Genomic DNA, 22,266 nt, shown 5'->3' on the forward strand with positions numbered 1-22,266 from the left:
CCAGGTTAGCTGGGACTTGGAGCAACCCAATCTAGTGGAAGGTGTCTCTGCCCACGGCAGGAGAGTTGGAACTAGTTATTCCACAACATTCAACCCAAGCCACTCTACAATTAGTATGATAGTTTTAAAGCAGCTCCTAGTCAAATTACATTTTCCTATAACCTTCATATCTTACAAATAACTGTTGCTGTTCTTTCCTAATAGTATAATAATAATAATAATGTCTTATCAAAATTAATATATAGAAAATCATATTATAATATAATCAAATACAATATAGAAAGTCATATTTCTCCAACAGAAAAATCCACAACCTTCTGCCAATTAGAGAGCAGCCATCCACACTGCTCAATGAAGTCAAAATGGAAACTTCTTTACTAATAGATAGCAGCAATTTCTTCTTACGCATCTCTACGAAAGGGCCAGTTTCTTCCCAGAAAGTAGCTAAAAATTCTAGAGAACTTCACAGACAAAACTTCAAAGATGCTAATGGAAAAATCTTAAGTCCCCGCATTCATTTTTACTTCTAAAAATATGCAGAAATGCATTAAATATGTATACAGTTATAAAAATTAATCCTATACCATTCACATAATTAAGATATTTTGCTTATACAGTCCAACAGAAAGCATCTGCAGAAAATTCCTAAGAACAGAGGAAAATAAATCACTCTGTAAACATATTCCTATGATACTGTTCTAACAATAAAAAGAACAGAGGATAACAAGTTTCACATCTTAACTGATTAAATTAGGCAATATAGCAGTGGGTGGTACAAGCTTAACTCAGTGTGAAACAAGAAAGGTTCTGCATTTCCAAGTGTCCAGGTTTTTCACAACCTAACCTATATTTAAAAGGAGAACTTGTGTTTTTACTGCAAAAGCAAGGGAAACTTGTTACAGACCCTGTTTGAATAGGTCTCCACATTCATTTAATGTCTTCATTTGATACCCACAGCAGGATGTGATTTCTTTCATGAGCTCAATGTCCCTCATGCTTTTAACTTCAGTGCTTTTCCAGAGGGAAAAATAAAGAGGAAAATCCTACAAAACGGTACACTTCTTTGCTAAGCTCTTAGATTTTCTTTGTACTCCCAGCAGTCTCTGAGTGAGTTGTTAGAGATGGATTAATTTAACAAACAATGGCACTGACCAAGAGCGTAAGGGATAGTCTTCCCCAAGTACCTATGTCTGTCCAGCAAGATTGTTATTTTTTTTTTCCTAGAGTTTCATTTTGGTGTAAGAATTAAGGATCCCTGGAGAAACAGAAAATCAGCTCTACTTGCCCTTCCCTGCACACCCTTCCTTTCTGCTCACTGCTTCCTTACTCTGTCAGATCCTCTAGTTCTATAGTTCACAGAAAAAAAACAGGGGTAGTGGGGGACAAAACACAGTTCTGTAATCAGTGTCTACTGTTGCAGGTTGAAAAGTTTCTCATGTTACCTTCACTACAGTCAACCAGATCAAGTAATCAGGATACCTGGAAACAGCTTTTTCCCCGATCCGAGAGGGAAGCCCTTGCAAGAGCCATCCAGCCCTGTGTCTTAAGAGCCAATGTGTCAGGAAAAAAAAACCACACAGAAACAGGCAGACACCACCAGTCTCAGAAGGATATTGGGGAGAAATTAAATAAATTAGGTTGAAAATTTAAAGCTCTGACTATAAACTTCAATTGTAACGTTTCTTCCTCTCCTGTCTCCAAGGAAGCATTATAAACTTTCATTTGCTCTTAATGCATAGCATACACACACTAAGTATTCTTGCCCCTTTCTTTTTTTTAGCTCTGTAACAGCTGTTACAAGATAGGTTTCTCCTTATCCTACCTCTTTCATCTTGTGAGGTAACATTAAATCCATATTTCATTTTGAAAGGAGAGTGAGAGTAAGAATCTTGCAGCAGGAGTGGACAACAGAGGAGGAACCTCAGGGAGATGCCTGAATGGAAGGACTATCAAGGTCTGAGTAATGCAAATAAAAAAAAAAATCTTGGCATGTTTTGCAATTGGCATTAAACTCATGCACATTAAGCTACTAGTGATAACATCCATTATCTTTTCTAATTCTCCTGAAAACTTGGCTCATGCAGACTGAACGTCTACCCAACCTAAAAGGGCCAAGGTGGGAGGTGCAGGGCAGAAAATATTGGAAATAAACTTGGAAATAATTTCTGAAGAGGAACTAAGTTTGTTAAAACAAGTTACCCTCCTATGAGGAGCAGACATCCTGCCCTAATCAGGGCCAGGATCCCCAAGCCAGGGTTCCAGCCAGGAAGCAACTGAAGAAAACAGCTGTTCTCTCCCCTTCTCATTCGTGTCTTCCCTCTGTTTTTATTCTGCTGAGGAAAAGCTAATGATGGTCAGAGATCACATCTGCAAGCAGAGCAGAACGCTACTCTTGCCTTCCCACTCTCATTCCTCTCAAATACACAGATTGATACCTTACTTCAGTTACTACTATTAATTCTTGAAGTGTAGTTTTCTGACCAGAAGGATTCCTGCCACCATATATATATATATACCAGAAACAGAAGACAACATATAACATGAAATTTACTAAAAGAAAAGAAAAAGTGGCTTAAAGATCACAACTGAATGTATCCTAAAAAGTTACAGAGCATTCCCCCTGTACTCTGTACCGGTGAGGCCACACCTCAAATACTGTGTTCAGTTTTAGGCTCCTCACTACAAGAAGGACATGAGGATGCTGGAGTGTGAGGTCAATGAAGCTAGTGAAGGGTCTGGAGCACAAGTCTGGTTCGGAGCACCTGAGGGAACTGGGATTGTTCAGTCTGGAGGAGGTTGAGGGGAGAACTCATCCCTCTCCAAACCTACCTGAAAGGAGGTTGTAGTGAGGAGGGTGTTGGTGTCTCCTCTTAAGTAACAAGTGGTGGGACAGGAAGAAATGGCCTCAAGTAGTACCAGAGGAGGTCTAGACTGGATGTTAGGAAATACTGCTTCACCAAAACGATTGTGAATCATTGGAACAGGCTGCCCAGGGAAGCAGTTAAGTCCCCATACCTGGAGGTATTTAAAAGACACATAGATGTGGCACTTGGGGACATAGTTTAGTGGCAAACTTGACAGTGTTCGGTTTATGATTGGACTTCATCTCAGAGGTCTTTTCCAACCTAAACAATTCTGTGATTCTGCAAAACCACAGAAAGCTTCTTTTCACTGCAGTTGATAATCTGTATCTTAATTCACTGCTTCCCTTATGGTATTTCTTATTCATCAGCACAGATTAACAAACACAAATCCTTTCTCCATATATTTCTGAATCTTATTCTACTCATTTCCTGAGGATATAAAAGTATGAGCAGACAGTCCTAAACCTGTTTATTCCTTTTGAGTTTGTCACTAAAATTAACAGTAAACTCAAGAAAACAGCTTTGATAGTTGTCACCCCCAATCAGTCTACTGGGATTCACAAAAACCATCATGTCATGGAAGCAAAAAAAAAAAATAATAATTCCTCTTATTTCTATTACAACTTAATTACAATTCAGTGCACTAAAAGGCAACATGGGTGACTGCACAAGATGCGCAATTTTCTAGATCACCACGGTATTAATAATTCCTTTTAAAAATTCTTTACCTTCACAAAAATTGACTAATTGCACACAAACACTTCCAATTACTAAAGCTCACATGGGGCACACAAAAAGAACAAAGCAAAGAATACCTGAAAAATATACATGAAAGCCTGAAACAAGGGCATGTGTACTTCAGCTACATATTTGGGAGTTCATGATTTATTTTAAAGAAAGTGTGTTATTCTTGCCATACTGTTGATTTGAAGCACAGAAGACTGCTCTGCATTTCACCATTGTTTAGGACAGGTCATTTACAAAAAGTATGCTTGCTGGTTTCACTACAAAATTTGTTGACATAAAAGCCATAAAGAGTAAAATCCTAGCTGGAACATCATTCAAACTTTATGGAGTCTAGAAGGGTCTGGTTCAAGCACTAGGTAATACTTGCGGAATTTGAGACTCCTCCCACAAGATTTTTCAAAAGCATAAATTGATTACTTTCTGTAGGGTATATCAATTTATATCCCAAATCAGGGTGAACGTATTGTATCAAATACAAAAACTTTTTTTTTGCATTGCTATTAATTTAAAATCTGTATTTTATCAGCAGTACGTAAACAAGAAAACTCATGGCATCACATGGCTCTGTGCAGCACCCCACTGTGCTGCAGCATTGTTCCGAGGGTGCCAATATAACCTGCACATTCTGTTTGCAGACACAGCAAAAGCAAAATCAGTTTCATCTTTTAGTCGTTATTTAGGCTGGTTACTGCAATGGCAAAGACATGGAGCTCTCTGAACACAAACGAATAAATTACCAACTAAAGAACACAGTTTTCAACATTGAGATCCTTAAGGAAGTATGAACACCCCTAAAGTTGACTTAGTTACATCAATCCACAACACTTACATTGTACAGCTTCCAAAAAAAAAAAAATATCCTGATCTGCAGTAAAACATCAACTCAAAAAAGACCCAGTTCTCCTACAGGTACTTGCATCCTTTTCTGTGCTTATGTATATACAGTCCTGTGTATGTATATTCATACCAACACACTTTCACTATTAAATCTAATAATTTGGATTAGGTTCATTTAAGCACATTCCTGAAATAAGTAAGTGAGATTAAAGTCAAAGACCAACAAATCAGCAAACTACTGAACATGTTTTAAATATTAGAGTGAACTCACAGAAGAACGTTTTGTACATCCAAAATCTAAGCATCTACTTTCAAACAATTAAGATTACCTCTAGCAATTGAACCCAAGTTAACTGTTTGAACACTGAATGCAACAGAGGGGACTGTTTCAGTTTATTCCTTCCCTGAAGATCACTGTGCACAAAAATCAAGGTTAACTGAGAGGCTGAAAAGACAAACTGCAGACTCTGCTTTTTGTGGGTCTCAGTAGTAGCTACAGGGCAGAAGCCTGTCAGAATCCATCTGTTTCCCATGCTGTGACAAGACCACCAAAGCTGGGGCCTGAACTGATTTCATGCTGTCACAACTCTTCTTTGTAGGCTTAGCAGGCATTGATAAACAGAATACCAAGAACAATCCTATGCCACATATAGCCAAAACACCAAATAACTTCTTTTAAAGCTTCACAGTTCATGGCAAGGCTTTAAGCAATAATCCAGGTGACTAGACAACTAAAGCTGTGCTGCGATTCAGACTTGGCTTTGTAATTATGTCTCCACTGAAAATGTTTATTCCAAACATAAGCAAAGTGAAAATCACCCTTTCCTTTCACAATTCTGCCCCAACTGTCCCCTAAACTGGAAGCTTATCCGCAAGGAGGGAACCAGGTGAGCAAGCTGTCATTGCCAGCCTGTACATTGGTCAGCAGATGGTGCCATAATAGCTCTAAAAATCAGTAGCACATTTCAAAGGTCAAACTTTAAACAGCAAAACTATTCCAAGTTCAATTCCCAAGTTACAAGTGACTGAATGTTTTATGTATGTATTAACATACTTATTTTCATAACTAACTTCAGAGCCAGTGATTTACTACACTATGACAACAAAAAAAAATAAATTTACAAGTGTACACAAACATCTGTGTCTCTAAATAGACACATATATTCAAATAGCCTCTCAGCTTATCTCCAAGAACAGAATAGGCACAAAAAGCATGTCTTTATAAAGGATACTACATCTATCAAATCCAGTTTCCTGAGAATTCCAGGCATGTCATGGTGGCTAGAAGCCCCAGACTTAATGGCAACTAAACTCAAACATCTTTTTACCTAGATAGTGAAGTCCCTATTCAAAATGGCAGAGTTTTTTTAGGCTTCATGTTTACATACATGTCATCAGCCAGCAGAACACTTAAAACCATACAATGTTCCCATCCCAAATACAGTAACCTACTTGCCTTACTAGGAAAACATTTTTGTCCTTATATGAATATTGAAATACCATTAAGTCTCTAGAACTAATTTTTGTAGTGCTAGAAGATTACTGCTAATGTGCAATAAATCCGTGTAATACACAGGACTCCCCAGAAAAACACTGACAAGTCCCTACACAGGGGGGTGTGAACTTAAAAGACACTTCTGAAACAACAATATAAAATACTACTTAAGATCACTGTGGAGATAAACAGAAAATAAAAAATATAGAAGGCAAATGACATGAGATAAAGCTATTTCTGTCTAGAGATTTCTGTCTAGAATTGCAGAGTGAATATCTGCAGTCTAGATAGCATAATAGTTTTATTTTGAAAATACTCTGACAGATTTTTGTAAAGCAACTCTAGGGAAATTACCTCAGCTCTCTGTAAAGTCAAAATTGAATCCAGGGACGTGACTATTTCTCAATATCTTTTTCCCATTAAAGCAGCCCAACAACACAAGTCTATTCCCTATCACTCAAGTTCCCTCATCTTCTCATAAAACACCTGCTGCAGGCCACCTCTATTTTGACTGGTGAATAACATGGTTTCTGCAAAAATATACAACTTAAAAGGAATATTTTTAAAGGACAATTCAATTGAAGCAATAGAACTCTTCAGAAAGAAAGATAATACTAGACATGAAAACAAGCGAGAATTCTTTAAATACTGTTTTGCCAAAATTTGTCTCGTGACACTAGGTAGCAGCCTAAAAATGTATCATAAAACATAGGAAATAGTGTTGTTGCCCATACTAAAATGAAATGCATTCAGAACTGCATTGTCTGTAACAGCTACGACACAACATGTAAAATCATAGAAGAATCCCCAAAACTTCCAAAAAAATTCAGAACATAAATACCTTTCAAGTAGCCAAATTGCGATGTCCACACTGAAATTTCTTTAATATTACATTTAATTAAATACACATTCCGCACCTCTTTCAGTGCTGTCTATACCATATCCAGCAACAACAGCAATTTGCTCCTTTTGTATTTTTTGAACTACAAACACTCCAATAAATCAAGGCAAAAACAAAATCTCAAAGATTAACTGAATTCAGTTCAAGAAGTCTCTTTGCCAGAGTACATTTGCACATATATAATTTACCAGGCTAGTTTTCTGCTGTTCCCCAGCACTGAAAAAATGTTGTAAACTGATGAGAATCCAACATTCCCTTTGAAAAACTGCATTGAAGAAGAGTGACTCCACCCAAGCCCTGACACTGCTAGAGAAGGACATGCTCAGTGGAAAACCAGGATTTAGTTCCAAATTCATTCCAGCAGCCAGAAAGTGCACATGGGTCAAGAGACAGCTCTGTTTTCCTGTTATCTGTCCAAACTAAGAACAACAGTTTGAGGAAAATATCTGCCCTATCTTTAAAATCAACATTGCAAGTCTACAGGGAGTTCTTACTGCTCACATTAAACTCTCATTATAACCACAATTTTAGAGATTAAAACTAGCAATAAGCCATCATTTCTTCCGAGCCATGCTGTCCCTCCAACCTCCACTCCCCTTCTTCCACCCTATCCCATCTCATCAAAAGGCTTACTGTAACAGTGCCACAATTCCACTGATGCACAAGCAAACATTTCATTTTTTCCAATTCTTAAAGAAATTGTGGGGGGGGGGGGGGGGGCAGGAGAAAGGGGAATCTATTTGGGTTCTGTAAATTATTTAGCTTGCTCCGATTTGTAAGTGATTGATTTCTAGATGCTACAACAAATTTTTTATTTCCAACTTCCACCCTTGAAAGTGGGCAAGATTAAAACCAGTTCTTTTTATACCTATAACATTAAGTTTACTCATGCATAAAGCATGCTTCCAAGGCACATATAATAACATGTTTAATAAAGCACTTTCCAACTCTGCTTGAAAAGTAAAGTACTAGTACCTGAGAATTTTTTTGTCCTGCAAACAGAAGTCCAATGTAATAAAGCTCCTGTATGCTGGAATCCCAGCTGCACATCATTGTTTCGACAAGTATTCATTTCCTCTTCAGTGGAAGTCATAGACAATTATCTTCTCACATGTTTAGGAAATGTTCAACAGCATGCAAAAGTGGGAAATAACCACAACACCAACACCCAAGGTCAGGAAAAATAAATGAGAAGCAACTAATCTGTGCTCTTCATAGAACACTAGTCATAGACTCCTACAAGCAAAACAAATACTGATGAAAAAGTTAATAGCTGTATGTGGAGGCTACAGATGCAGACACTACTAAGATCACACTCAAAATGCCTGTTAGCTTTTTATTTTAGCTAATCTAATTTAGGAACAATGGCCAGAAACCAACCAACAAATGCATTAAGACAGTTTGCTCTGTCATTTACAAGAATAGATTTCAGTAAACAAACATTGTTTACAAAGCTTCAGGGTGTAAACATAGCCACAAAAGTGCCTTTTTTGGCAGCAACATCAGTTCTGCATTTCAACTTCAAAGAGTACTTCATTTTTGCTACTGTCAAATAAAAGCACTAGAGAGAACAGCTCTCTTTAGCAAGCCACTTTAACAATACTGGTTGATGTTTGCACGTTACTCAGGAAACAAACAAAATGACATTAAAATTACAAATTATTTTATACAGTAGCAGAAGATTCCACACCTGTCACCTGCCTTTTTTTTTTTTTTTTTTTTAAGGTCAGTTTTCCTGTATCAGTATTTAAACTGAAATTAAAAAAAAAGTGTTACTGCTACTGCTTCCTACCAATAATTAATCCAGTTTCAAATACTTGGATAAATGGCATCCCTGGCAATTAATCTTAAACAAGCTGAATCCAAATTCTAAATAAGTGCAAAGTTTCAAGCTGTATGGTGAAGTATTTCTGGATTTTTACAGGAAAGTTGAAGCTGTCTCTGCTGGGTATGATTCTACTAGTACATTCACTGTTGAAGGATTTACAGAGATCTTCACACAATGTTCTGGTTTGACCTAAAGTAGAATCCACAGTTGTGAAACATGCACCTCAATAAAACAAGCTAAACAGTTAAAACCTTTGTGGCATCAAGCACGATTGTTGAAATAAGTATGGGGAGGCCTGGCAAACTGAATATATCACACTCCTTCAGATCCACCAAGCTAAGCATGTGCTTACAACGCTGGAAGCAACCACTGGGTGGCTGGAATCATCCTCCTGTGCCCTGTATGCCACTGCCCACAACACTTAAGTGCCTCGAAAAGCACATTTTGTGGAGGCACAGCACTCCAGAAGTAACTGAGTCAGGCACCATTTAGCCCTGGTCTGGCACAATTTGGCAGCTAAACCCAAGCAGCTGAGCTCTTGATTTCCTCTTCTCCACCAACCCAGGAACAGGAAAGGATAGGGAGAGATTTGTGGCTTGAAAACTAGAACAGCTTTAATGAATTAATAATAACCAAGAAAATACTACTAGTAAGAAAATAATAAAATATATACAAAACCATGAAATTGCATCCCCACCCCTCGATGACTATGTCAGCCCAGTGGTGTCTGCTCTGCAGCATCTGTGAAGAGTCCAGGCTTAGGAACGAGCTGGACTCAGTAAATGGATTCAGGAATGCACCGATCTGGGATCAGAGGCAGACAGATGAAGTCCTCACTGGATGCTGGCCATCAAAGAAGAGACTGACGCTCATGATACCTCAGTTTTATACTAAGTATGACATATACAGGATATAACAATCCGTTGGTCAGTTTGGGATCAATTTATTCTGTTTGCTTCTCCCTGCAGGTGCAACCCTTTTTCACCTCTTTGACTTACAGCATCCTATCAGCTTGAGAATGGCCCTTGTTTCTATAGGAATAAGTATAAGCAATGGCCTTTCTGCATACCAGTGTTCCACGTAAAAAAAAAATGGTCTGAATAACATGCAGTTAACTATCAGAAAATGAAGTTACTTAGATGAGACTTATCTGAAATCAGAAAACTGATTCCACTTCAGCTCTAGCCAGAACACCCGCATAAGTAAATAAATTCAGGCTATTAATTGTGTAGTATATTTTATGAGAAATAAAATGAAAAATACAGTAGTTAAAAACATGATAATTGACAACCACCACTACAATGAATAAATGCTGTTCTATATTCCCTGTCACCTATCCCACATTCGCCAAACCTCAGGGGTTCACCACTCAAGATGTCTTGAGTTGGCATTTTCATTTTTACGTGTGCACCTAGCACAAGCTAACAGTTGTTCATGTGCTACTGGAACAGAAATGTTCCCTGAAAGAGCAGAACAAATTTGCTCAGTAGTCTCAAATAGTTATAAAGCACCTGAAATAATATATGTGAAGTCAGACACTGCAAACATTATCCTACATATTTGTTTACTTAAATATATAAGGAAGTATTGAAACTACAGATGATACTGCTCTTTGGGCAAGTATGCATCTGCTGCTCCTGTGGGAGAACTACAATGCCAACCCCAAGCAACAAAAAGCACTGGGGTAGAGATGCCTCTTAGCTGAGCAAATAAAATTGGCAGCCAAAACTTCATTGCTCCCATAGGCTCTTCTGAATGCTGGTATTTGATTAGAAGAGTGAAAATACCAGCAGCTTTCTAGAAACATCACACTTTTCAGGGCAATGGCTTCATTTCTAATAACATTTTGACCACTGCAGCACCTCTGGGCTACAGAAAGTGAAATGATGCTCTAGAGGTCAGAAACAAGTATAATACTACTAATGGGAAGCAGAGTAAAAGGAGCAAAGGACAATGTTATGCTAATAATGCTGATTTTGTGCCTGGACTTCAGATAACTAACAAATATGCTAAATGCGAAGTGCTTTAGCTGTTTTGTGCTTTCTGGAAGGACATTCCCAGCATGAAAGATTGTAATATAAAACAGATAACAGGATGTGCATGAAAGTCCCAAGGGAGTAACTATTTAAACAGTTTTCTTTGGAGAGTTAAGGAAAGATGACAGATAAGAAAGATTTAAAAGAATAATTCATTTGTGAACACCAAGAACAGGGTGGGGAGGAATATTTAGAACTGTCCGGTAGAGAAGGAAAAAACAGATGGTGACTTGCCAAACCATGACTGCAGTGACATTCTCATATAAATATATATCACAAACTGCAGTTTACCAAAGCAGCCTCACCCATTGCAGAAAAGTCTTTTAATGACCATATACAAATAGGGATGGTGTGTTATTACAGTAAGCTTTCAGGTTTTATTCTGCCTTCTTGGGCTATATTTTCAGTTCTCATCCTATATATCCAGTGAGCTTCAAAGCTTTGAAAAAGCTCTAGGCAAACAAATCCAAGGTGACAGCAATTTAAAATCCAACAGTTTTATTACACAAACACATACAGCACATTATGAACTCCACACAAAATAACCTGAAGTGAAGCTCCCAATCTGCCTGGGTTTAGAGGTTTCTTTCCCTCCTTTTGGGCTCATCATTTTAAGTGCTGACTGAACAAATGCTTGAAAGCATATTTACTTCAAGCGTACTCCTGTTTTCTATGCTTATGCTTCTTTTGCATTTAAGCTTACAACCAAGATCACGTTTGAGCTTCCCAGCATGGACCTCCCCATCCTAATTTTTCCTTAACTCTAGATTCACCTCTGAAGTACTTTGAGATATAAAGAAATCAGAAAGGGAAAATTGGTATAAGCATGTAAACAGACTAAACTAATTTAAAGATTTTTCTTGACCATAGTATACTCATTAACAATTTGGGATTTTTTGCAAGACCACATTCCTGTGTGGAAGCCATAGGAAGCATAGACTAATAAAAAATTAGTCAGACTCTTGTTTAAAATTACATCATATTCTTTCATAAATCAAGATCACTCAAACAATAGTTCCTAAAGTAAGATGTCAGAGACCAAGAACTGGAGCTCTGATCCAGATGAAGTCTGGGATGTGCTTCTCTAAGAAGCCTGCCTAAACATGTGACTGAATAGAAGACTGAAAACTTCTAGCACTTAGAAAATGGTTACATCTCAGTTTCTGTGTTAGGATGGGAGAAACACATCATAAGACAGACAAAAGTTTTGGGAAGCGGTATGAACATACAAATTAATGTTCAATAAATTCAGTAACAAGTTCAGATACAGACTGATGTTATAGCTTTCAATTCTCTTATTTTTCTTACAAAAAAATTACGGAAAACCAAGCTAACAGTGAAATACACTACTGGAAAGAAAATCAGAACTAAAAAATGGGGTGGGGGAGGGAAGAGGGAAGAAGAAAACAGGAAACAGACACTGAAGACAACAGGAAAAAAGGTCATGATTTGTGTAATAGCCAAAAAAACTGCAGTGAGGCCAGAGAAGGGGGCAGGGTGGGAAGAAACCAGAATCCCAGTATGGGCTACGTTACATTGCAGAAGCCACTGAACAGAACACAAGATCTCCAAGTACTGGTCCTTCAAGTGCTAGGCCACAGGAGATTCAGCGACTATCACTTCACCCTCGCATATAAAATCCTGCCCACTAAAGTCATTTAGCCACGAAAGAATTTGTGCAAGAAAGGGCGAACGCACACTAGTAGGACTGGGAGAAGCAAAACCCTTAAACGCACTGTCCTTGTGCCTTACTGTTCCGGAAGAATTTTCAGAGGCTAAAAATCTTTCCTATGCAACCAAATGCCTCAACAGGCAATACTTTTAAGACTTTGCCAGTAGCATCTTCATTCTGTACACTGATTTCATGACAAGTTGTAAGACCTGTTCCTCAATCACAAGATTTAAATGGAGCACTTCTTCCTCTGTGCTTCTAATTATTTATGTAATTATTTTTAAGCAGTGAATGCTTGCTTTGGATTCCTAACACATCAAGTGAGAAGTTGAACTTTCTAGAAAAACTGGATTAGGGTTAGTGTATTCCTCCAACCCCCTAATGTGACAGAATTCCAATTAGTTCACTTTCGGTTTTCAGGCATATCTAGACATCCATACAGTGTTCTGGTTCCAGTCAATTCTGAGATTTGAGGCACAATATTTCAACACTTCAACTACCTCTTCAATTCCTCACTGGCTACATGGTAAGCTTCTTCCTCGTTTTAAAACTCAATGAATTATATCTCATTTACTTTTTGTTGAGAAGCTCAAAAATCAGACACCTATCTAAAACACCTACCTGAAACATGATCCATGTTTAGTGGTAGTTACAAAATTTGCTAATCTATTAAAAGTATTTCTGGTTTTGGCCAAAAAAAATTAAGATTCAGATAAACTCGAGCACCATGAGGAGAAAATGACACACGACACTAGGACAGAAGTAGAAGCAAACCAAAAATAGGTCTCAAGGCCTCCTCTATGTACTGAGGATCAAGCACTTCTAGATATTCCATATAAGGGGAGAGTCAATCAAAACCCAGAAGTCACCTCTCAAAAAAAAAAGAGTTTAGGAAAGAGTTATACATCCAAATTTCATATAGAAAACAAAGCAGAGACAAGTCTTAATGTTGATACTATTAGATCCTCTAGGCACGCACAAAAATTATTAGCTGTATGGACTGTCAGTACTGGGTTACATGGGAGTTAAGAAAACTACAAGCATTTACGAAATGAGCTTTTTTTCCTTTTAAAATCATAACCTGTAACAGAAGTATTCCCAGCTCAATTTGGATTGTTGGAACGGCTCCAGAGGAGGGCTGCAAAGCTGATCAGAGGGCTGGAGCAACTCCCACAGGAGGACAGGCTAGGAGAGTTGGACTTGTTCAGCCTGCAGAAGACTCCAAGGAGACTTTATGGCAACCTTTCACTACCTGAAAGGGGCCTACAAGAAAGCTGGGGAGGGACTGTTTACAAAGGCTTGTAGTGGTAGAACCAGGGCAATGGGTATAAACTGGAGAGGGGCAGATTTAGGCTAGACATTCAAAACAATTTCTTTACCATGAGAGTGGTGAGGCACTGGCACAGGTTCCCCTGGGAAGTTGTGGATACCCCATCCCTAGAGGTGTTCAAAGACAGGTTGCATGGGGCTCTAAGCAGCCTGGTCTTGCGGGACGTGTCCCTGCCCATGGCATGGTGGTTGGAACTAGATCTTTAAAGTCCCTTCCAACACAAACTATTCTACGATTCTATGAATTTCCACTGAAGTAACTATTACAAAAGCTAGAAGTTTGTTCTTCTCAAGTTATATAACATTTTCATGCTGAACAATCCAAACTAATCCATGTTTCTTTGACATGACTAAAAATCCAAAGTCAAACCCAAGTCTGGAGGACAGACACCACTAACTATACATTCCAATTCCACAGAACTAGAATTCACCACAGTGATACACAAATGAACCAAATTTTCCACCACATCAGGTGAGGAAAGAATTTGTTTGACAGGTTCCTTTTATGAAGTACTGCTGTCATCAAGTGATTCTCTTCAACTTCATTAATTACCATGACCACAATTACACAGAAACAATACTTCAAACAAAATACGTAGTCTTTTCTCCACTAAGAAAAAATGCAGCATTCCTCACACATTTTTTTATGACAACGAAACACTGTTTTAATTGGCATCTTTAACAAAGTAGGATGGATTTCAGACTGCATATATCTGCAAGATATACTGCAACACTTGAGATACAAGATTGTAAAGAATAAAGTAAGCTTACTGGAAAAGGGAAACTGTAGCTTAAGGCATTCCCTTTTTGAAATACAGGTAACTAATATGGCATGCTTGGTGTGACTCCCAAAGTTTCAATGAGAGTTTCAAATGGTTGGAAAAAAGACTACTTTTCACCCCTCAAATGTTATATCAGTCAAAATATGGTACCATATTTCACAGAAAATGTAAAGTATGCTAAGCAATCCAGAAATACTTTAAAAAGTTGACAATTATATAAATAATTCTCATTCTGAAAATGTATTACCCCATGCTAAGATGTATAGATCAGCCTTAAATATATGTAGCACCATTTTAAAGAGACATTTAGATGGAAATAGTGAAAAAATAATTATGTTGGAGCATAATGTTCCATAACCCTGTAATGGGAAACAGATTCCCTAAAATTCCCAAGACAAAGCAACAAGGTTGTTTTGAGCTGATGTGTGGGCTTCGCTATTTGCAACACAAACACCCTTCTTACTCCATATTAGTTTCATGTATAAACTTCTTTCATCCTCTTTTGTCCCTGCCTTCTTTTACCTTCACTTAATCTTATTTACTTTTTTTAGAATCTTCCTGATTATCAATTAAGTCTTATGCCTTCCATTCTTAATTCCATCACACTGCTAGAAAGTCAGGGTGCCAACTGTGTCAAAAGCCTGGCTTACATCCAGTGAGTTTAGCATCTCACCTGAACAAAAAGAACATAAATGATTCAATATGCTAGCTGGATTTTTCTTTCAAATTGTATCCACATGAGAACAAACAAAATAAGCTGTTTGCAAAATTATGTGAATGCCTTTATTTTGTAGCTGATTAGAACCTCCCAAACCCCACAAATCTAGTACTTAAAAGCTGTTCAACTAATCACAAGTTACACCACTGGAAAATATTTGATGTGAATGAAATCACTTCATAAATAGAGAATTCACTTCAGCAGCTAATTTTTTAATCAGAACTATACTACTACCTAGTATAGGGGATTTGTTTCTGCCCAAAGCAACTGGAAACCAATATAGCTAATATATCAAAGGAGGCTGAGAGGCTGAAACAAAGGGAATTAAGTTCTTTTTCTGTGCATCACACATGTTCCAGTTATTGTTTTCAATACCCCAAATAATTGCGGAAATGACAGAAATTCTCTTAAAACAAAGAGTGAGAATGGTATAAATCACTAAATTTTTCTGGTCTAGTCTCCTAAAGTATCTTGCTCTGGAAAACATGGATTTTGTTCTTGGTCCATAGTTTATGAAGACCTCTGCAATCCCTTAACTGAAGGGATGACAGGCATCAAAAACCAACACGAGAGCTCCTTTAATAGGGAATTTCTTCCAGAACAGCCCCCGATTAATGGAGATGAAAGTGGAAGGCCTTAATACTTCTGAAAGAATCTGCCTGACAAAAAACCCAAGGCAAAGCCTATCTAGAAGAAAAGGATTGAACGCTCTGTTGACGTTCTCAGTGACCTCCTTTAAACTGTCATGGCTGGGATGAATAGCCTAAGTCACCAATCCATTTTATGACTGCTCAATCTGAGCCAGGGTTTAAGCAGCATGCGGTGCTGCACAGGCTACGGTAATCTGTTTACAAGTTAAGATACCCAGAGAGCTGCAATCTGCTCATGCCCAGCAGGCAAAGAACATCCCTCATATTTGCTCTAATCTAGGACTTCATTTAAGGAGTCATTTCTCCAATTCGAAAAATGAATATAAAAGTTTCAGGAAAGGTAAACATTCTGCGTTACTCAGAGCAGATTTTACTGTTCGCAAGCCTGACACAGAGGTGGTAAAAATATCACATTCCTTCTTCTCAATTTTGACTATGACAATACATTAAGAAATGGCTCTAACTAATCCTTAATTTACCCTTTAGTAAATGAAAATAAACCCAGCAGGAACAAAAAAATCAATTATCAAAAGAAAAACTGTAAGAGGGAGAGATGCTATTTGTCTTTCCAATAATTCCTAGCACTATGAGCCTCTGGAAAAAGGAAGAATACTAAAGTCTTTTGGAAGCCGTGCAATATTTCTTCTACTTGGTGTTTAATCCCTTCAGGAAACACAGCAAGAACATGAGGAATGCAAACAAATTTTAAGAAGCTGTGCTGGAAAAAGTTTTTCATCTAGTTCTGAGCACTTTGTTGAGAGTGATCCAAGAAAAGCCTCTAACATTTTAGTATCTTGATAGAAAAACACTAATATTTATAAATGTGCTTTAGAAAAAAGTTAGGTAATTTTGTAAAGAAATAAGTCTGTAATAATATTTTTAAATTTTTTTAGGTTGCTTTAATCACAGGTGCTCAAAGAGATCTGGCAGCTGGTTTTAAAATGTTAAAATCTCCAAGTTCATTAATGACATGGCCATAAGATTCTGTAAAGACACCCTGTAAAAACATTCAATGTCATTTGAGACACCTGTGAAGCCCTTCTGAAGTATTTAATCTATTTTTTCAGTAATAAAGTGGGTTTTTTTCATGTCTGAAAAGGATAACCAGGAACCACGTAGTTGTATGTGCTGCAAAGCAATAAAAACCAACTTTGAGTTATATTCTAACTAGAGCTACAACTGACTACTTCATGGACTTAAGTACCACCACAATAAATTCTGTTTAACTTAAACAGCTAGAATAAGTATCCCAATATATGATACATTCTAATATTAAATCTATCACTCTGCAGCCAGTATTCATTGATCAAGTCCATGAATAGGGGAGTGAAAATCTTGTTATTCCTAAGGCCAGCACAGCCTGTGTGCGAGCATTATTTCTCAGGACTGACTAAATACACAGGTTGTACAAATTCGTAGGTAAAATACCTTAAAAGAACACAATATTTGATTTCAATTAGTTGGCAATAATGCTCTATTAAACTGTGTGCATATGCCTGCACATAGATGTTTTCATTTTTTTCCTCAAAGAAACATCCATTTCTTTTTGTTAAGTTGTTAAAATGGATTCCAGCAGAATGCAAGGCTAATATTACATTTGGTCTTGCTGTTGTGATAAGCAATTACCCACACATTCAAGTTATTATTCACCTGAATATATGCTTATTTTTAACTTCGTCTTATGATGTTGAATAATAATTATTTATTCGCAAATAGTGCATCATACAATTTAGAATGAAGTTGATATTTGTTTTAAAAAATGTCAAACACTACATCATTGAGATAAATTTTGCAAATATAGCCAGTTTGATTAGAGACTTTGCGTACATAAATGCATGTCTAGTCTCAAATCTGATTTCCAAATTAACTGTGCTTGCTAAAACATATAATGATAAACTAAGTGTCTCAGGGCCAGTTTCTAATCACACTCTGAAAACAATGTTCCTTCTTGGGAATCAGGCAGCCCATACATCCTCACTACTTTTCCCTTGTTAGCAGACTTCTACATTACATCATGTCATCTCAATCTCTTGTTGGTAAACTAGTTCCGTTAAACTCAAGCCAAAATCCTTAAGAACTGTTATGCAATTTTAAAATTATTTTTGTCCTCTCTACTTTTCAGTATGCTTATAAAAATTGTCAACATTGATATGTTGGAGCTATCTCCATTTTGAATTTTAGTTCTGTGCCCAAATACTTATATTCACATCAGTACTTAACAACAAGCATTTAGTTTTCTGACTAAAGTACATACAGCTTCAGATAGAAGATGCTGTATCACAATTCTGATCATGTACATCAGCACATAAACTTCTACTTAGACTAGAACATAACCAACTACATCAATACCTTACATAGTTTTTTGTTAACCAAAGCATCTCAAAAAAATGGTACTGTCAAAAATATATTAAAACCAAGCAGTTCTTCTCCAGAATTTCCCCTTTGTAAAACCATGTAGTTCTAGAAAACTTAGGTTCTCATAGATGTCTTCCACTGGTGTCTTGAAGCAAGTACATGCCGGGACACACCAAAACTACTTCAGAAACTAACAATGATTATGAAAGAAGAACTGTAAAACTCCAACACAACTGTAACATTTTGGGGCCAGTAGCCCATGTTGCAGCATTTATGGTATTTCAGGCAATTCACCTAGCTACACCAATCACAGCTGCCATCACATTTTTGACTGCAGAATAAACACATTCTAAAAATATCAAAAAACAGAGTAGACATGGCCACTGGAAAGAAGCTGTTGACCTTATTTCCCTTTATGCGACTATATTCCTTAATCTTGTGAAATTACAAACATCACTGGCAAACAGGCAATGACACTGACTCTAGGCAGAAATATATATTGACTCAAACCTTGAGTAAAAGATGCCCATATTGAGCTGACAGATCCATTTCCAGTATGAACAAGAAGCACAACTACTATACGGATAACACACCCTCCTTCAATTTAACACAGATATCACCAGCAGGAAATTAGAAATGCCAAAAAAGATAATGTGAGTTCAGATCCCTACAGGATACATTATCAAATCTCCATACTGTTCTAACACAAGCTTTAATAGAACATGGCTCTAATACACCCTATCCCATTCAGGATCCAAGTTTAATAAAGGGAGCTGCACCAGAATTTTTTCCTTAAATACAAGGATTTCTTTTTGTGCTTAAAATCATATACTCTTCATGAGTAAAATGTGAAAGGAAAATAACTAGACCATTAACTGAACCAGATTATCCATTCTGAAAGTGTCTCAATGAGCACGGTGGAACTTTAACATAATCTTTAATTTTCCAGATAGTGGCCTTCATGCAAATCCCACATTAAAATATTTTTGCTACTTCAAGATCATGAACCTTCCAAGGAAACTTCTCATACAAATTCTGCAGCTAAATAGCACAGGAATAAAACAGGAACAATTTTGTCTATGAGCAAGTGCGGATGGCAGTTTGATGTTGCTAAAAAACTTCACAAGCAAGCAACTCTTTGTATTGGAGCAGTGTAACTACAGAATTAACTTACACTGAACAGCAACAACCCTCTATTTCAAGCCTTTTCTCAGACTCTCAGTACCATTAAGATTTTTTGGTTGAGTTTTTTGGTGTGGTTTTTGTTTCAGACCAAATATTTACAGCTAAAAGTATTAACAACTTAGCTGTTCGAGTGCTCTGCACAGCACAGATGAGTCCTCATTTACCAGCAACGTGCAATACAATTTCAGTCTCTCTCTATGCTTGTATTAAAATGCATTTCAAAACCACCAGATCTATTAGTAACATTAAACATCTCAGACGAATCAGTGCAGGCGAGTGTTCCTTCCTCCTCACTGTACTCCCTTCCCCTATTCATGCTCCCTCAGTACCCTCCACTAAACCCTTTACAAGACTGGCAGCCCTTCTACACACTCCAGCACTTTGCTAGAGTGCCACACACACTGCTTCTGAAGAAACACAAGAAAGGGGAAAAGCAAAGTGCTGGACAGTATGGCCCACTGCTTGCTTCATCATTTTTAGTGCAGGAGCTGAAAAGTCAGGTGTTGAGAGGAGATGGAGGCTGACACAGAACAAGACAACAGCACATGAAGCACTGTGCCAGGCTTAGCAGGCTCGTCCCAAGCAGCAACCAGCACTGTGGCTTTGAGTTGCATAATTTCATTACCCACATCATTTGGTTAAGTCTGAACTGAATATATACCCATTAATTGGAACAGTAATTTTCAAAGAGATACCTTGTGTCAGTTGGCACGAGACCAAGAATGGGGAAAAAAGTAATATATGAAGTTCACTAAACACATTAAGCCTGACACATAAACAGCATCCGCAAAACAGGAAATAAAAATCTGTTAGGAAGTGAGCTGTATATGTGTGCTAATTCACTCTCACAGAAAATACACTAGAAAAGCCATTCCTCATGAACAGCATCCTTTTCATGTTTCAGTCAATACCTGTTTCGTTTTTGCACAGAAACTCATGCAAGCGCTGTTCTGTTTCTCCTTACCTTCTAGATTAAAAAAAAAAAGACACTGTAGTAAAAGGAAAGTATTTACCAAAGCTTCCTAAGAACACAAACTAAGTCACATTAGTGCTAATAAACCATAGTGCTAGTAAGCCATATGAACTTAAATGTCTACTCCCTAGGTCAGGTAATACTCAGTAGTAACAGACTACGATATTTTGCCACTTAGTACAGAACTCCATTTGCCCTGTTTCTATAAGTTTTGTGGGAAAAAGAATAAGAACTAAAAGGATGAATGGTAACTGTCATGATATTTTTCCACTAGTCATCACAACAACCAGTATTCATTAGCAGATCATATATTTTATTCCTCAAAATAAAATAGAAGTTGTTTGTGCAAAGAAGATAAAAATAGCTCAAGATGTTTAATGATGATATTTAAAGAAAATTAATGTTAATTCTTTATGAGATCTCAATATGCTTGATGTACAGAACATTCTGTATCACAGTTGTGATTTAAAGCGATATTGCCATAAAAATAATAAAAGCATGTTATAAACACACACACATATTATGCTCATTTGTTTGTTGTATTGCAAAAGCTACAAGAGCTTTCAGAGTTCCTGTACCATTGGATGAAGAAGCCTGAACTATACAGTAACACTACAGTGGAAATAAATTGTAAACAATTGAGAAATTCTGATATACAAATGAATGGATAACTTTATTTAATATGGTGAGCGCAGAAATGTAAGTGTTTTTTCATACAACAAATAAGACTGGGGCCACTTTCCCTAAGTAGCAAGATGAACAAACCAAACCAACCTTTCAATGGCACTTGCAAAGGTCCTGAAACAGGAGATGTGTTAACTTTCAATTCTTTCTCTAGTCCATCTTGAACAGCTAAAAATTGAAACATCCTAACACCAGAACCGAAACTAGGACTTTGTCAGCTTATATTGCTGTCATAGTGCTCAACATCTCCATTATGCACCACTTTACTCTTTCAGAACAGGAACACAGAAACGCAGTGTACTTTCTCTGCTGCTTTGAACAGAAAACTCTCTTTGTAGCCACTCAAAGAATGTGCTCTGCAATCTCTCATAATTTAATCACTGTCAGTCATAACAGCCTATTGTGAAAAATAATCCACTCATTTATTTTATCATCAGTGCACTCAAGCATGGCCAATTTAGGAGCAACAGTCACATGTATCAGCCACGAGAGATCCATTACAGAGCTGCTGGAAAGTCTGAACAAACAAGTTGCTTTCCTCTGATTATCCATAGGCTAAACCTAGAAGTCTCACTCTTCCATACTATTTTCACAGGAGAAACAAAGGAAAGCCTTCAAGCAAGAGCTCTAGTGTTTACTTCAACACATGCTCACAAAAACAGTAGGCTAATTACAACTTCAAATTTTAGTATTAAATTACAGTAATAATATCTCATTCAAGCCAGATTCATGTAAGAAAACTTCAATTTGATACCATTATTGTAGCTGACATGTCCTCTGATAGAGGCAGCACAGCTGTTCATGCCAAGACAAAAGCATAGCTGGCACTGTAAATATAGTATTTGTTTGGAGCTGCAGAAGGTACACTAAGGCTGAGGAGATATCAGGCTGTAAAACAATCAAGAGTCTCAAAATAGCAGTTAGACCAATACACCTGCACACATTTAACAAGCTATACTCACACAGTCAAGCTAACCAAGTTATGCAAGTAAATGCACTCTCTCATAGCTACTACTGATAAGAGATCCAGACACGGCTAATCCAAGAATCATCATTACGTATTAGTAGTTACTAACAGACTGAAGACTTGCACAGAAGCTACACACAAGAAACACATGCATACACACATTTCATTTATGTCTGCACACATTATTGTATTCTATAGTCTCATCTCTCTCAACCAGCCAAGGATTCCTCAGGAAATATCCTC

The 22,266-nt window shown here is 37.3% G+C and overlaps 1 protein-coding gene across 22 annotated transcripts in view; it reads right to left on the bottom strand.

The window, feature by feature from the left end:
* Nucleotides 1-22,266, bottom strand: part of EPB41L2 (erythrocyte membrane protein band 4.1 like 2) — a 117,046-nt gene that overhangs the window by 68,311 nt on the left and 26,469 nt on the right. The window contains exon 1 of one of the 22 annotated variants that reach the window (XM_054061268.1): nucleotides 6,785-6,921. The exons of the other annotated variants lie outside the window; for them this stretch is intronic. The gene's annotated coding sequence lies outside the window, so the exon portion shown is untranslated. Of the gene's footprint in view, nucleotides 1-6,784; nucleotides 6,922-22,266 lie in introns of those variants that run through there. 22 annotated transcript variants of the gene reach the window in all.

The sequence above is a fragment of the Cuculus canorus genome, chromosome 3, assembly GCF_017976375.1.
Source record: "Cuculus canorus isolate bCucCan1 chromosome 3, bCucCan1.pri, whole genome shotgun sequence".
In the NCBI taxonomy this organism is placed as follows: Eukaryota; Metazoa; Chordata; class Aves; order Cuculiformes; family Cuculidae; genus Cuculus; species Cuculus canorus.